We start from the raw sequence: 13,711 nt of genomic DNA, 5'->3' as shown, positions 1-13,711 counted from the left end.
TAATGCTGATACCTCCCAAATCTATTTTTGGGAGTATTGATTAAACCAACATTTATTCAGCATCTTTGTGCCAAGCCCTGCCTGGTGTGTAAAATAAATATTAAAAGAAAGAAAAAGACACAAGGAGATGACAGATTTGGGCAGGTGGGGAGGAAAAGACCTACATATAAGACAATAATTATAATAAAACAATTTATTCAACTACGTTCAGATTTCAGAGGAAACTAATAGGAAAGGGGATATTGGACAAGCCTTCACTGAAGAGGTGACGAAATTTCTGGATCTTGAAGATGGACAGGAGTTTGTCAGCCAGAAGAGGTGAGAAGAATATTCCAGCATCTGCAAAGATGCAAATTATATCAAGTAACCGGGAATGCTCAGTGAAGAGAGAGTAAGTGGCAGAGGTCACTGCACGTGGGAAGCCAGACCTGTGGGTTGGAAGTGGAGGTAGTTGATGAAGAACAGGGGCAGGAAAGGGAGATTTGGGTCATGTCATGAAGGCTCTGAATTCTACGGTAAGGGTGTGGGGCTTTATTGGTAGCAAGGGACTGCAGGCCAGATAGTCTTGGGCTACTCCAGATTGGGGCAAAGTTTAATTAGTATTTTGGGGGGATTAACCTTGCAAGTCAAGATTTAAAAAGAACATACCTTTTTATCTTTATAAAAACTTGAAAAATCACAGGCTTTCATGAGATAGGTCATCACTAATGAATTAATATGTAGCTATAATTGTTCATGGGTTTTGTGTGTGTGTTGTTTTGATTGTTGTTTATGTAGGGGAGGAGCAGGAGAAATGAGGAGAGTGAGAGGATCCAGAATTGGGTGGAAATGGGTGGAAGGACTGATATCAAACGAGGAGGGATGGAACCAGTACAGACAGGGAGCTTGAGCAAAGGACAAACTTTGCCTTTGTTAACTTTTATGCATTTGTGTAAAAGGCAGCAGACCACAGAACAATGTTCTGTTGTCTGATCTTCTTTGCATAAGAGATAAAGATTTTTTTTTTAAAGATTGAATTTCTATTAAGCAGCCTTTATTCTTTGGAACTACACTAATTCTAGTTATTGCCATTCATTTTTTAAAGTAAGAAGAAACTGTATGGTTTTCTGGATTACAATATAACATACTGGGTTATAGAAGAATGAAAAAAAACGTTTTTGTTAAATATTCTTAATTTTTGTGTTTTTTTTCCCCAGAAATTTTAACCTAGTACATTAATATTAGGTGTAATGTGGTTGTAGACATTCATTTTAGATACTAATATGATATTTCATCCTTTTTTGTTTTTGTAAAAACATCACAGAAATGACTCATGAGAGAGTAATAGATCATCTTCATCAGCTCCCATCAGTCTGGACATTGCTGCCCAATGATGTTGTTACTTAGGTTCCATCAATCTCCACGAAATTTAGTACAGAAACAAGAAGGTTATTTATGAATAATGTACTTCTATTATGAATAAAAAATTTCAGTTTCCAAAAGAAAGAGAGTAACTTTTGCTCGCCCATGTACTGTGCCCAAAATACAGCTGACTTGGTCTGGATATTGACTTTAATGCTCAGGGTGTGTAGTTCATACTTTAGTTTGACCACATGACCTAAGAAACAAAATTCACGATGAACCCAAAAAGTCCTTTCTCTCCCAAGCTAAATTTACACGGAAACTCCTGCAAAGATGGACGATGATATAAACCAAAGCTAATTCTGATAAAGCTCTAATGTGGACACTCTTATGTCCATTCGTGACAAGTAATGCAGCTTCCTCTTCATACCAGGGTATTTTATTTACCTTCCGGAAGGAAGTTGGAAGTTCACATTCCTGTTAGTATTTATGCAATATGTGTCCAGTCACTCTTTTTTGGTGTCTCCTGGACCCACTTGACTCATCTGTCAGTGCATTGGTCTCTGGAGCCATCGCTGTGGTTCATTACCCCCTTGTTATTACTGCCTCTGGGTGGAATATTGACTGCATGGTTGATGGAGTGTGAAGGTCTCAAAATAAACTGTGAATTTGAGCATATATAATTGGATATTGAGTCATTGTGAAACCTCTCGGCTTTGTTGGAGTTACCACCTAGGCCTTGTGAACCTAATTAACGTATCCGAGGATTACTCTGAATTGTTCAGGGCTCTTTTCTCCATGACCAGAGAGGAAAAACAGAACTCTGTCTTGCTCAAAAATGAGCACACGATGGAGTGCCTTTCCCTTGTTAGTGTTCTTTTTGCTAAGTGTTCTCACATGTCATTCTTGGAAAAATTCCTGTGAAGTGGATCATGTTATGTCCAGGTTTTAGATGAAGCAACTGAAGTTCAGAGAAGTTAAGTGACTTGCCCCAAGCCAGAAAGATCATAAGTGGCAGAGCTGTGATTCAAACCAGGGTTTTTTGACTTTGAGGTAGTCATCTTTCTGTCACACTGTGGTGGTCACGCACCCCACAGTCCTCTTCTTGGGAAGCCCCAGGATCCCCCCTGAAGCTACTGGGTGTGAGCCTAGGGTGTGGTTGTTGAGTAGTAAATGCCCCATGGTTGAGTGACTTTTGATTATGAAGTGTTGAGAAAAAATAATAATGCCAGCTTAAGTGTCAGAGATAAGAAAATGATTCAGAATCATATGCTGTTAGGCAACCAAATTTAGTTGTAAGATTTTCTTTTCAAGAAGTACATTGCTCTTTATCTATGAGTAAAGCCTCAGTAGATGAAAAGGATGATGATATTGCCACTGAGATCCATTTCCAGAGCTGTGTTATAGGGCAGTTAAAAGGGAAGTGAGGCAAATTTGTGATGTAAAGGAACTTAGTGCCCTCTCACCGACCCTTTAAGGCAACCTCTTTTTCTTCCTCATCTTAGCACTCTTGGGCCTGGCTAACAGTCTAGAAGGAATCTGAAAGATTGCTCTGCCGTTGTGTTAATGTATGAGTACTCAAAATGGAACCTCTCCCTGGGATTTGAGGATGTTAATAGGGAATATATTAAAAAGGAGTAAAGAATTTCTAAATGGTGCCGTCCTGGATACTAGAGTGGATCAATGAGGGGAGTCGTTTTGGCTAGGAAACTACTGAAACCACACTTCCTAGGCAGTACCAGACAAAAGTGACTGTGTAGTATAATTAGAATTAGATATTTTATATGCAGTGTTGGTTCCTATTATTTAAATAGCATGTTGAAGTCAGTACCCCATGACTGAAGGGTTGTAGAAATATGGTTAAAATCAACAAGCACATTTTAGATATGGAAAATGCTATAAAGGGTTGATAAATATTGGGATCAACATTTGATCTGTTGGAAAGGAAAGTAAGACATAATTATCCCATACGTAAAGTATGAATTCAGGGATTGTGGCTTGGTATTCTTCACCTTTATAAAATAAACAACTAAGAAAAAACAAAAATGGATAGGTCTTAGTGCAGAAAGAATTAATGAGGCATTTTAATATTGGATTTACTGACAGAAAATTGTCTGGTGATACTGGAATTTGCTACTATGGAGTATCAACTTAGAATAGGATGTGCTGTGATATAGCCAAAACAACCAAGTTTTGGAGTCAAACAGACCTGGCTCTTTTTGTAACATTGTACCACTTACTTAATCTCTTTAAGTGTCAGTTTCCTCCTTTGTAAAATGGGAAGAGTAATCCATAACTGAGTTATTCTAAGAATATTCTACTAAGTGAGATGCTGTTTAAAAAATACCTGGGAAATGGATGCATAAGACTTCAGTAATATTCTTACACTTCTCTTTTCCTTTCTCATTTTAAGAAACAATTTATAAATAATCCTGCCTAAATATAATAAACTGGTTATAATTCCTAGATCAAAACCATGCCTTCTGGCACTGAAATAACAATAAAAAGGCCTCAAAGCTAAGAACAGTGTGCATATAGAGTTATAAAGACAGAACTATGTTTATAGTTGGAGAAGTGTTTTTACCCTAATTTGTTCGTGCTATGCTTTTACAGTGAATTAGGAAACAAGCATATCAATTTGGCGTACTTAGAAGGAATTCCATGGACCTTAAGTCAATAACCAATAAACCAAGCTGTTTATATTCCAAATTTGGACTCACAACATAAATTTTAATTCCCTAAGTTCAGCATATATATATATATGTGTGTGTGTAATATTATACATTATATACACATATATATATTCATATATAACACATTACATATAACTAACTATATAACTATTGTATAAAATATATAAAGTATATAATACATAAAGCAAATAAATATGATATATAAAGCAAATAAACCTTACTAAATATTCTCTTACTGGTAGCAGAGATTCATAAGGTATTACAGCAATAATAATAACCTATTTTCTGAATGGAAGAAACCCTTCTGGAATTGGAACCTTTGCCACGGTCTTGATACTTAAAATTTTGTAGTGGCAAATAGAAGGGGTAGGGCAGGAGGAAGGGCCTGCACTTGATATACTGAATTAATTGTGCATAGGAAATGATTACAATTAGTGAAATATGTGCCAAGATAGTACAATCCACAAAACTTGAACTATTTTCACAATTTGTAGCTCTTTAAATCTTCTATTTCAGAAGGAACTTCAAGGAGTCTGGATAAGAAAATGATAGGAATTGAAGGCCTGATTATGAAGCACCTTGAGCTTATTTTGGGGACTTTGCCTTTTACTTGAAGTAAGATGGAGTGATGGGAAGGGGTTTGAGCAGAGGAGTGATATGCTATGACATCTTCTAGCAGAATCATTTTTCCCACTGTGCTGAGAATAAAGTATAGGGAAAAGAACTGGCTCAGGCAATGTAATTAGGAGGATCATATAATGATCAGGTGAGAAATTATGGGTCCCTAGACCATGGTGGTGGCATTTGATGTAGTTACAGATTCTGAATTTATTTTAAAGATAGAGCCAATAGGATTTCTCATTGGATCAAATGTGGGAGAGTAAAAGAGGAATCAAAGATAACCACAAGATTTCTGCCCTGATTAACTCAACAAAGCATATTGCCACTGACTAAGATGGGGAAATCTGAGGACGAACAGAATTTGGGGGAAGAGTATGGGGAATAAGGAGTTTTATATTAGTCATGTTGAGAAGTTTATTAAACTTTCAGCTGGGAAGTCAAGAGACAGTGGATAGACAAATTGGGGTTCAAGACTGACATTTAAATATGAATTTAAAATTGTCACTGAATCAAGCCATGACACTGGATGAGATCTCTTAGAGAGTGAGAGAACAGCTTAGGGATGAGCCTTTGGGACCTTCCAGCATTTAGAAACTGGGAAGATTAGGAGAGACCTCCAAAGCAGATTAGGAAGAAGTGGCCAGTGGGGAAGAAGAATCAAGTGAAGAATTTTATCCTAAAAACCAATCAAAAAAGTATTTCAAAAAGCAGGGAGAGAGCAACCATATCAAATGTTATTAGAGGAAGTGAGGACTTCAAATTATTTGATTAGACAATGTGCAAATTGTTAGTGGCCTTGACATAGTGTTTCAGTGGAGGGATAGAGACCAACAGACTCCTCCTCAACCTTCGCAGGACCCAGAACAAGAGTACAATTTGAGGTCCATGCATCATCTCTCTAAATTTTTAAAGTTACAAATCAAGATTAAAAAAACGAAGATATTTTGTGACCGCCAGACAATAAGCATGAGAAAAAGCCCACGGAAATAGCAGAAACATTGGTCCTGGTGTAATGTAGCCACTGAGCCAGTGCCAGTAGCCTCCTCCCCCTCCCCCAAGCTGAGAAGAGGAGAGAGGGACCGGTTCTCATCCTCCCACCATCACGCTGGGAAAGCTGCCGGGCCCAGGCAATCTCCTGAAGATGCAGCGTGGGTCTGCAGTTTTCCTCTCCTAGGAGTGGGTGGGTAGACAGCTGCCTCATCAGTGGATGATACACAGGCTGCTTGGCTTTGGGGGTGCCAGGTACATACAGGCATTGTCTGGGAACAGAGCCATTTGGGGTCCATAAGAAGGAGGAAGCCATGAGACCGGTAAGGGGCTGAGCTAGGGTGCAGCCCACCCTTGGAGAGAAAGAAGAGCCCTAGTCTTAGAACTTTGTTGTCTGGAATGAATTCTCAGTCATTTGGGGCAATCCTGATCTTGCACTGTAAGGTTTTCTGTTATTTGCAGCTGAACAAATTCTCATTCATAGGCATTCAATAAATATGCATTAAATGTCTACATAAATAAAAAACATTGCCATAAAGCAACATGTGGCCACTAAGAATGGTGAGTCAGAGCTATAAAAAAATGACATGTTTAGTATGATTTAATTTATGTATGTATGTTTACATGAATGTATGTGTATGTATATATATATAGCACATATCTAGAACATATACTTGCATATATACATAGAGAAATATTTGAAAGATAGTTTACAAAATAAAAATTGTGATTATCTCTGGTTTATATGACTTTTCAGATGACTTATTTTCTCATTCTTTTTTTATTTTTCAAGTGGGCATGTTATTTTTATGATAAGGAAAAAATAGAAGTTTTAGGAAGAAAAGCAAATGGCATGTAGAAAAACAAATGGCATGTAGATGTTTATCATTAATTTACAAGGTCCCCTTCCACATATGAAAATTGGATTAGTAGATTTTTTTCTACATTTTTGTAGGGAAAAGAATTCTGAAGCACATATTTATAATTTTACACTCCTTAACCGAACCTGAACTATTGGTTTTAACATAAGGCTGTTTCTCAACCTTCTTTACACTGCTGTTCCCATAGACACTTTTCCCTAATTGCCACTCCTCCTCACCCTGGCCACAGAATTTTAGTACTATTATTTGCTCAAGTAGTTTGGCCCTTTGCAGGGTCACAGACTATTGTAATATCTAGGACTTTTTTTTGTCCCCCAAGAGCCATTTTTTTTTTTTTTTTTGCCTCTTTGTAGGCAATATTGACCCTGTTGAGAAGACATGACATCAGCCATGAACATTTCAGTCTTGCCACTAATAATTGTGCCCAGGAAAGGCGAGTGCACCTCCTTATTATCCTCCATACATGTCTTCATCCCTTTTCTCCCAGGACAATACTTTGCTCCTAGCAAACACTCAAATGTTTTCTGAATGACTGAACACTGATATGTTAGTTCAGTCTCCCTCTCAGGAGCAGAGAAGATCCCTTCCTCATATCATCACCAGCTCACTCCAAATTTCAACTTCTCCAGCCCGCAGAAGACACCCTTCCCATTAAGTCCCCAGATACTCATTCCAAATTCCTGCTACACTCTCATGGTATTTTGCATTCTCCCTACCAGTGTTTCCTAAGTGTGGGAAGTTCTTGTTTTACATATCCTGGTGATCTGTGCTTGCAGGGCCATTTCTGCCAATGGCTCTTGACTCCCTGGCTCTCTGCATCCTGCTGGCCCTCCGCCTGTCCCCAGACCTTAATTCTGATGCCCAGCTGTCACTGGGTTGCAGTTTCAATATAACTTTCTTAAGGCTGAGGTCATCCAAGAAATTACAATATGGACAAGGAGAACTTAATACCACCCCAGTAGTTACTGCTCTATGTCAGGCTTCTTTAGAGAGTGGTCCATACTGGCAGTGATTCTCCTGAAGCCCTGCGTGTTCCCAGGGGATAGATTCTCCTCCCCAAACCAGATAGTCACCTTCAGATTTTCTCTTCAATTCCTTTCTCTTAGGATCACACTAGGGCCCCATACTTTTCTGCCTTCAGTTTAATCCAAAGGAAGGAAGACATCAACACAAATAGCCAGAGAAACCAATGAGAGCAAACAAACCCATGATTGTCATTGGGCCAGCAGGCCTCAAATGAAGCCTGCCGTTTGTATCATGGTACAGATGGATCAAGGATTCAGTCTGAAACATCTGCATTTAGATATTTCATTGCTACTGTGCTTTTCTGAGAACAAAGTATACTTCTGCATTTCTTCTGTCCTTTGCTCATTGAACAAGTACTGAGTGTTGACTCCTGCCAGACACTGTACCAAGTATTTGGGATACAATGGTAAATAACACACATGCATCCCCTGTACTCACAGAACTCATATTTTTACAATTAATTTGTCCCTTCCAGAGAAGTCAGAGAGTCTGGCTCAAGAACCAAGTCCAATTTTTACTCAAAAATGCAGAAACTACTTACCATCCTTTTAGTAACAATTTCTCAGCTCCACTGTTCTCAGGTCAAGGCACCATCTCTGACAATAGAAACGATATGTTGCTGTATTAGTAAGGAAAACTACTTGTGGGATAAATATTTGAATTGTATTAATAATAATATATAACTTAGCCTAAGTGAATTGTTTTTGCAGTCCAAGACTGCATCAGAACCACTTGGGAGCTTAAACACACACATGTGCACATATACATACCACATACAAAATCCCCCCAACATAACACCATGCACACACACAAAAAACACACATACATACACCTGGACCATACAACCAAAGATTCAGAAGGGGTATTAGGCATGGGATCAGGGGAGCAAGGAATATGTTATTTATAAAAAGTGATGGAAAATTCTAATAGTCTACCAGATTTTTTACTAATCCAGTAGAAAGATCAGCTGATTGGGGATCTGGGGAGCTTGGGTATAGGGATGGTGACCGTGCTCTTCATGGTAGTCTGCAGGACCCAGGGAACCAATGTCCCCTTGAGATCCCATTTGTCCATTATTATAGTGCCATCCTCACTCTGGCCCATGGTTCAGATATAGTTACCACTGCTTTCCCAAGTGCAGAAGCTTGCCTGTCTTCCCCAGACCATATGCAAGTGGACCATGGCGAAGGTAAGGGCCAGAAAAATCTTACATACAATGCAGCACAGGAATTCCAGAAGCTTTGATTATATGTAAGTTTCATGTTCACACATTTGCTAGAATATAAGCTCTTACAGACTCCTCCTTCAAATCTCCAGTTGGTTTTTCTCTCTCATCTCTGGGAAAGGTCAACTCTGGCCACAAAAAGAAAAGGTTCCACCCGTTGATACTTTTCTCTTTGTCAGGCATATTCCACTAAGTTGGGATTTGTTTAGATTCTTAATTAGGTTCACCTAGGCCCAGGCTCTAGCTCCAGAAGCAGAAGAGATGGTTGGATTCAGGCTCCCATTCTATCTCCAGCAGAAGCCACAATGCAGGCACACATTGCCAAAACTGTGGCTTTATTTTATGCCTCAATGACAACATATTAAGGAAGTGGAGTCCTCTTCTATATATGTCTTGAATGGAATTCTTGGACTAAAATTAACCTTGGCACAACTGAGCTATGGATCATCTGATTCCTTTCTGGGGCTGGCTTATTTCAGAAATCACCTCATTAATTGTGCATGACTATCGGAACCACCTTGATGATGGCACCAGCTACACTTAAATTACTCTTTTACTTTTGTAGTTAAAAACATTTTAGTTACAAAATATTTTAGCATACAGAAGATAATATAACAGATGGCTATTTTTCTACCACCCAGATCTAGCAATTTCTTCAGTTTAGACTTTTTAATGAAAAATATATAGATATAGTTAAAGAAAGCTCCATCCCCAATCCTTTCTACCCTCTCAGTCCCAGGAATAACCACTATGCCAAATATGTTGTGCATCCATAGTTTATTGTCACTGCATGTGTTATGTATCCATAAACATCACATAGATTTGCTTTGTGTTTTAAAGTTTACATAAATAATAATAAACCAAAGTTCAATTGAAGTAGATCTCCCTGAATTATGATGGATATATTTTTAAAGCATAGTATACAATTCAAAATGAAAGTCTCTTTTTATTTGAAGCAGTGGGAGAATGATTTTGATTTTTGTCCATCACATAGAGTGCTAAATATCAGTCAAGTAGAACTAGTTTAGACTAATGTGGCCCATTTTTAAAAATAAACGAAAGCACACATTTGTTTGTATATTTTTAAACAATTGAATGTTAGGGGAAAAAATCTATCTTCAAGAAACAGTATAAAAAAGAAATGCACTTATTCCTTGCTATCAAAGTACTGATGACATGGTGAAGACATGATGACAGCTGTAAACAACTGGGAAATTGCCTCATAAGTTAACAAATATGGATTTGAGCTTGGGAAATCCAAAACACACATTTGGAAAAACCCATCATCATGTAGCTGTTTACAGTTGCTTCCTGATTTTAATAGGTTGCAAAACATGAAGCAGAATAGATTAGTTCATAAAGTCTTTACTTTGCCACTGGGAAAATTTTATTACTGTTAGACATGTGAGCATTTTGATAATATAATACGTAGACAAAATGAGTTGCAATAATTTGGAAATACCTGTATGAGGAATAAGAAAGACATGACCACTTGTTTGAGTTGATTCTGTTTCCTCTTTATTGTTTTTGCTGATTTTAAAACTTTTTTGTATTTCTTATACAAAAAAGTACAGAAAATCACAAAGAAGAAAATAAATTGTTTCAGAATAAAAATTATTCTTTTATTCTGAAATAACCAATGTTAACATTTTTCAGTAGATGTATTATGAACATTGTCCTGTATAATTCTTCTTCTACAACCTCATTTTCTTTTATAGTTTTTAAATTATACAACATATGATTATTATTTAAAAAAACAAGCAACACACACAAATACACATATTAAAAAGTCTCCCATTCTCTACTACCACTTCCCATGCAAATCTCACTCCACTGTTTCAAACACTGTTTGGTATGCATTCTTCTAGATATTTTCTATGTAAACACTTTTAAAACAATGGCTATCCTATCATACTCTTCTTTTTCATTTGTTCACTTGATAATTGTGGTAGACTCTTATATTGGTGACCCCCAATGGATCATGCCTCCTGGGGTGTACACCCTTGTGTAGTCCTCTCCTACATTGTGTCGGGGCTTAGCCGTGTATCTTGCTTTGACCAATGGGACACTAGCAAGCTTGATATAGGCAGAGGCTTGATAAAAATTTGCACATCAGGGCTTGTTCTCGTGGTTCACTCCCACTCGAAACCCTGCTACCATGCTGTAAGAAAGCGAGTCTTGACTTCTGGATGAAGACAAGCTTCATGGAAGGGAACTGAGATTGTTCCAGGTGGCAGTCAACAGGTAGATGTGTGAATGAGGTCTTTTTGGATGTTCCAGCCACAGTTCATCTGCCAACTGAACGAACCACTATAAGTGACCCCAGCTACACCACGAAGAGCAGAAGAACATCTTTAGTCAATCCACAAAGTTCTGAGACATAATAAATAATTGCTTTAAATTTGAGTGGTTAGTTATGCAGCAATTAATAACCCAAACAATGATATTATTAGTTCATTTTTATCTACTTCACTCTTTAATTTCTGCTTAGTGTTTAATTTTGTGAATATACTACCATTTATTTAATTAGTTCTTGTCTTGTGTGTACCTTGCTTATTTATACCAATAGCATTGCAATAGACATCACATTCAACACTAAGAAAATATCTTGATATATAAATATTCATGTGTACCTCTAGATATGTCCTTTGGGTAGATTTTTAGATATCTTTGAATCAGAAACTAGGCAGTTTTTAGGGCTATTGATAAATACTGACAAATTACCCTCAATAAGAGGTAAGATCTGTTTATTTTTTAGAATGGACATGATAAAAAAAAAGCCTCATTTAATCACTAGTATCAGCTTGGACTCTGACCTTGATTACCTTAGCTAATTACTTGGGTTAAGGAGATGGAACATAATTGCGGAGAAAAGGGCAAATAAACTTTTTAAAAATGTCTACTGGAATGATGATTCACCTAGAATCAAGCATTATTGGAGATGAAATTTATGTTTGGTAGTATCCATTTAAAAAGTTGAAAAGAGGCCGGACGTGCGGTGGCTCACGCCTGTAATCCTAGCACTCTGGGAGGCCGAGGTGGGTGGATCGCTCGAGGTCAGGAGTTCGAGACCAGCCTGAGTGAGAGCAAGATCCCATCTCTACTAAAAATAGAAAGAAATTATCTGGCCAACTAAAAAATATATAGAAAAAATTAGCCGGGCATGGTGGCGCATGCCTGTAGTCCCAGCTACTCGGGAGGCTGAGGCAGGAGGATTGCTGAAGCCCAGGAGTTACAGTGAGCTAGTGAGGGTTGCTGTGAGCTAGGCTGACGCCATGGCACTCACTCTAGCCCAGGCAACAAAGCAAGACTCTGTCTCAAAAAATAAATAAATAAATAAATAAATAAAAAGTTGAAAGGAGAGAAGAATTGTGAACTTGTACAGCCTCTTTTTGAAAGCAATTTTTCAATATCTAGTTAAGTTGAAGGTGCCTATATCCTTTGATCCAGAAATTTTACTTTTAAGTGTACCCTAGAGTGTCATGCGTGGACATTTAAAACAGTATAGATTGTAATGGCAAAGCAATCCCGCTTGTCAACAGGAAAATGGTTATACATTAATGCAATAAACTAGTGCAGTGGAAATGTCATTATAAATCCTTATGTCAAAAACAAAGGAAAAAAGAGAAAAGAAAAACAGCAGATTGCAGAAGAATTCATACTGTATGAACCTATTTACATGTAGTTTTGGAAGCACGAAGAGACTATAATATATATTGTGTAGGAATGCATACAGATGGAGTAAAAGTATAAAAAATGCATGGAAATAAGATTAAAACTTGTAATAGTAGTTACACTGTGAGAGAGTGAGCAGGATGTGATCAGAGATCAGTTCTCAGAGGCTTCCAAAGTTTTGGTGATGTGGTATTGCTTAAGTTGGGAGGTAGGTACCTGGCTACTATTGTATTTTTTTATACACACTGTATGTGTCTTAGATATTCCATATATACATTTTTTAAAGACTGTGTGGGGGAGGGCAGGAAGGAGGCCGGTGTCTCCTCTGCGGTGTAATACTTCTTGGTGCTGAGAAGGGGAAAATAAAGGTGGTGTCTGCGGAATCCCCTGCCATGTGTACAATCAGTTCTTCAGTGTTTGGTCCCTGCTGACTGGTTGTGGAATCCCCAGTATTTTGGAAATATTTAGAAGATCAAGAAAGTTTTCCAGTGGATAAGCGTTTTCTCACTTCCTTTAAAGTACTTCCTAATGTCTTTGTATCATGACGAAGCATTTGTAGCTCAGCTCTGGTTCATGTTGCTACCAGTACAAGGGTCAGTCCTTCACCTTCTCTGTGGGGAAGTGGTAGAGGGCAGTATGGTGTAATGGGCAGAACATGGAGACAGACTATCTTAAAGTCAGATCTTGGTTCTTCTCCAACGAGCTGTATCAACTTGGGCAAGAAGTAAGTCACTCAACTTTTTTGATTTGTTGTGAAAATCAAATGTGATACCCTGTATAAAGTGCCTGACACACAGGGGCTCAATCATATTCTCCTCTTTTCCTTAAGGCATCTACAATGTGTGCCTCATTTTAATGATATCTGCAATCATAGAATTGAGTGATTATATTTAAAACCCAGATTGAAAGTCATACATTGAAACCAAGCCAAGAATTGGCAGAAGACTTGTTTTTTCCTGGCTAAACATTAAAACAGTATACTGAAAAAGTCAGTTAGGCGACTCTTTGATCTTCCTGTTGAGTGAGCTGTTACTTCTCAAAGCTAAAGACTTTTTCCTCATATGTCATTGCACAGTAGAGGGTTCTTTGTCTATACTGGAACAAAACGAGTACCTGTCATGGTATTTGTGCTCTCTATTTGCAAATGAGTATTTATGATGAAGATTTTCTTTTAACTAGAAAAATAACAGCATTTAAATCCATCAGAATTTTTTTAGACTTTAAGTGATCTTTAGAAACCATGTCAAAGCCTGTCACTGCTA

At 37.8% G+C, this 13,711-nt stretch overlaps 1 long non-coding RNA gene across 1 annotated transcript; it reads right to left on the bottom strand.

Moving 5' to 3' along the window:
- Nucleotides 1-387: 387 nt before the first annotated feature.
- On the bottom strand, nt 388-8,929 carry LOC123647587. The gene is made up of 3 exons (XR_006738288.1): nt 8,844-8,929; nt 8,091-8,145; nt 388-428 (listed from the first exon to the last, which is right to left on the bottom strand). It is a non-coding gene; the product is annotated as an uncharacterized LOC123647587 (long non-coding RNA).
- Between the last annotated feature and the right edge of the window lie 4,782 nt (nt 8,930-13,711).

Source organism: Lemur catta, chromosome 11, assembly GCF_020740605.2.
Source record: "Lemur catta isolate mLemCat1 chromosome 11, mLemCat1.pri, whole genome shotgun sequence".
NCBI classification, from domain to species: Eukaryota; Metazoa; Chordata; class Mammalia; order Primates; family Lemuridae; genus Lemur; species Lemur catta.
The sequence above is the reverse complement of the archived record's forward strand: the minus strand, read 5'-3'. Positions and strand labels throughout refer to the sequence as shown.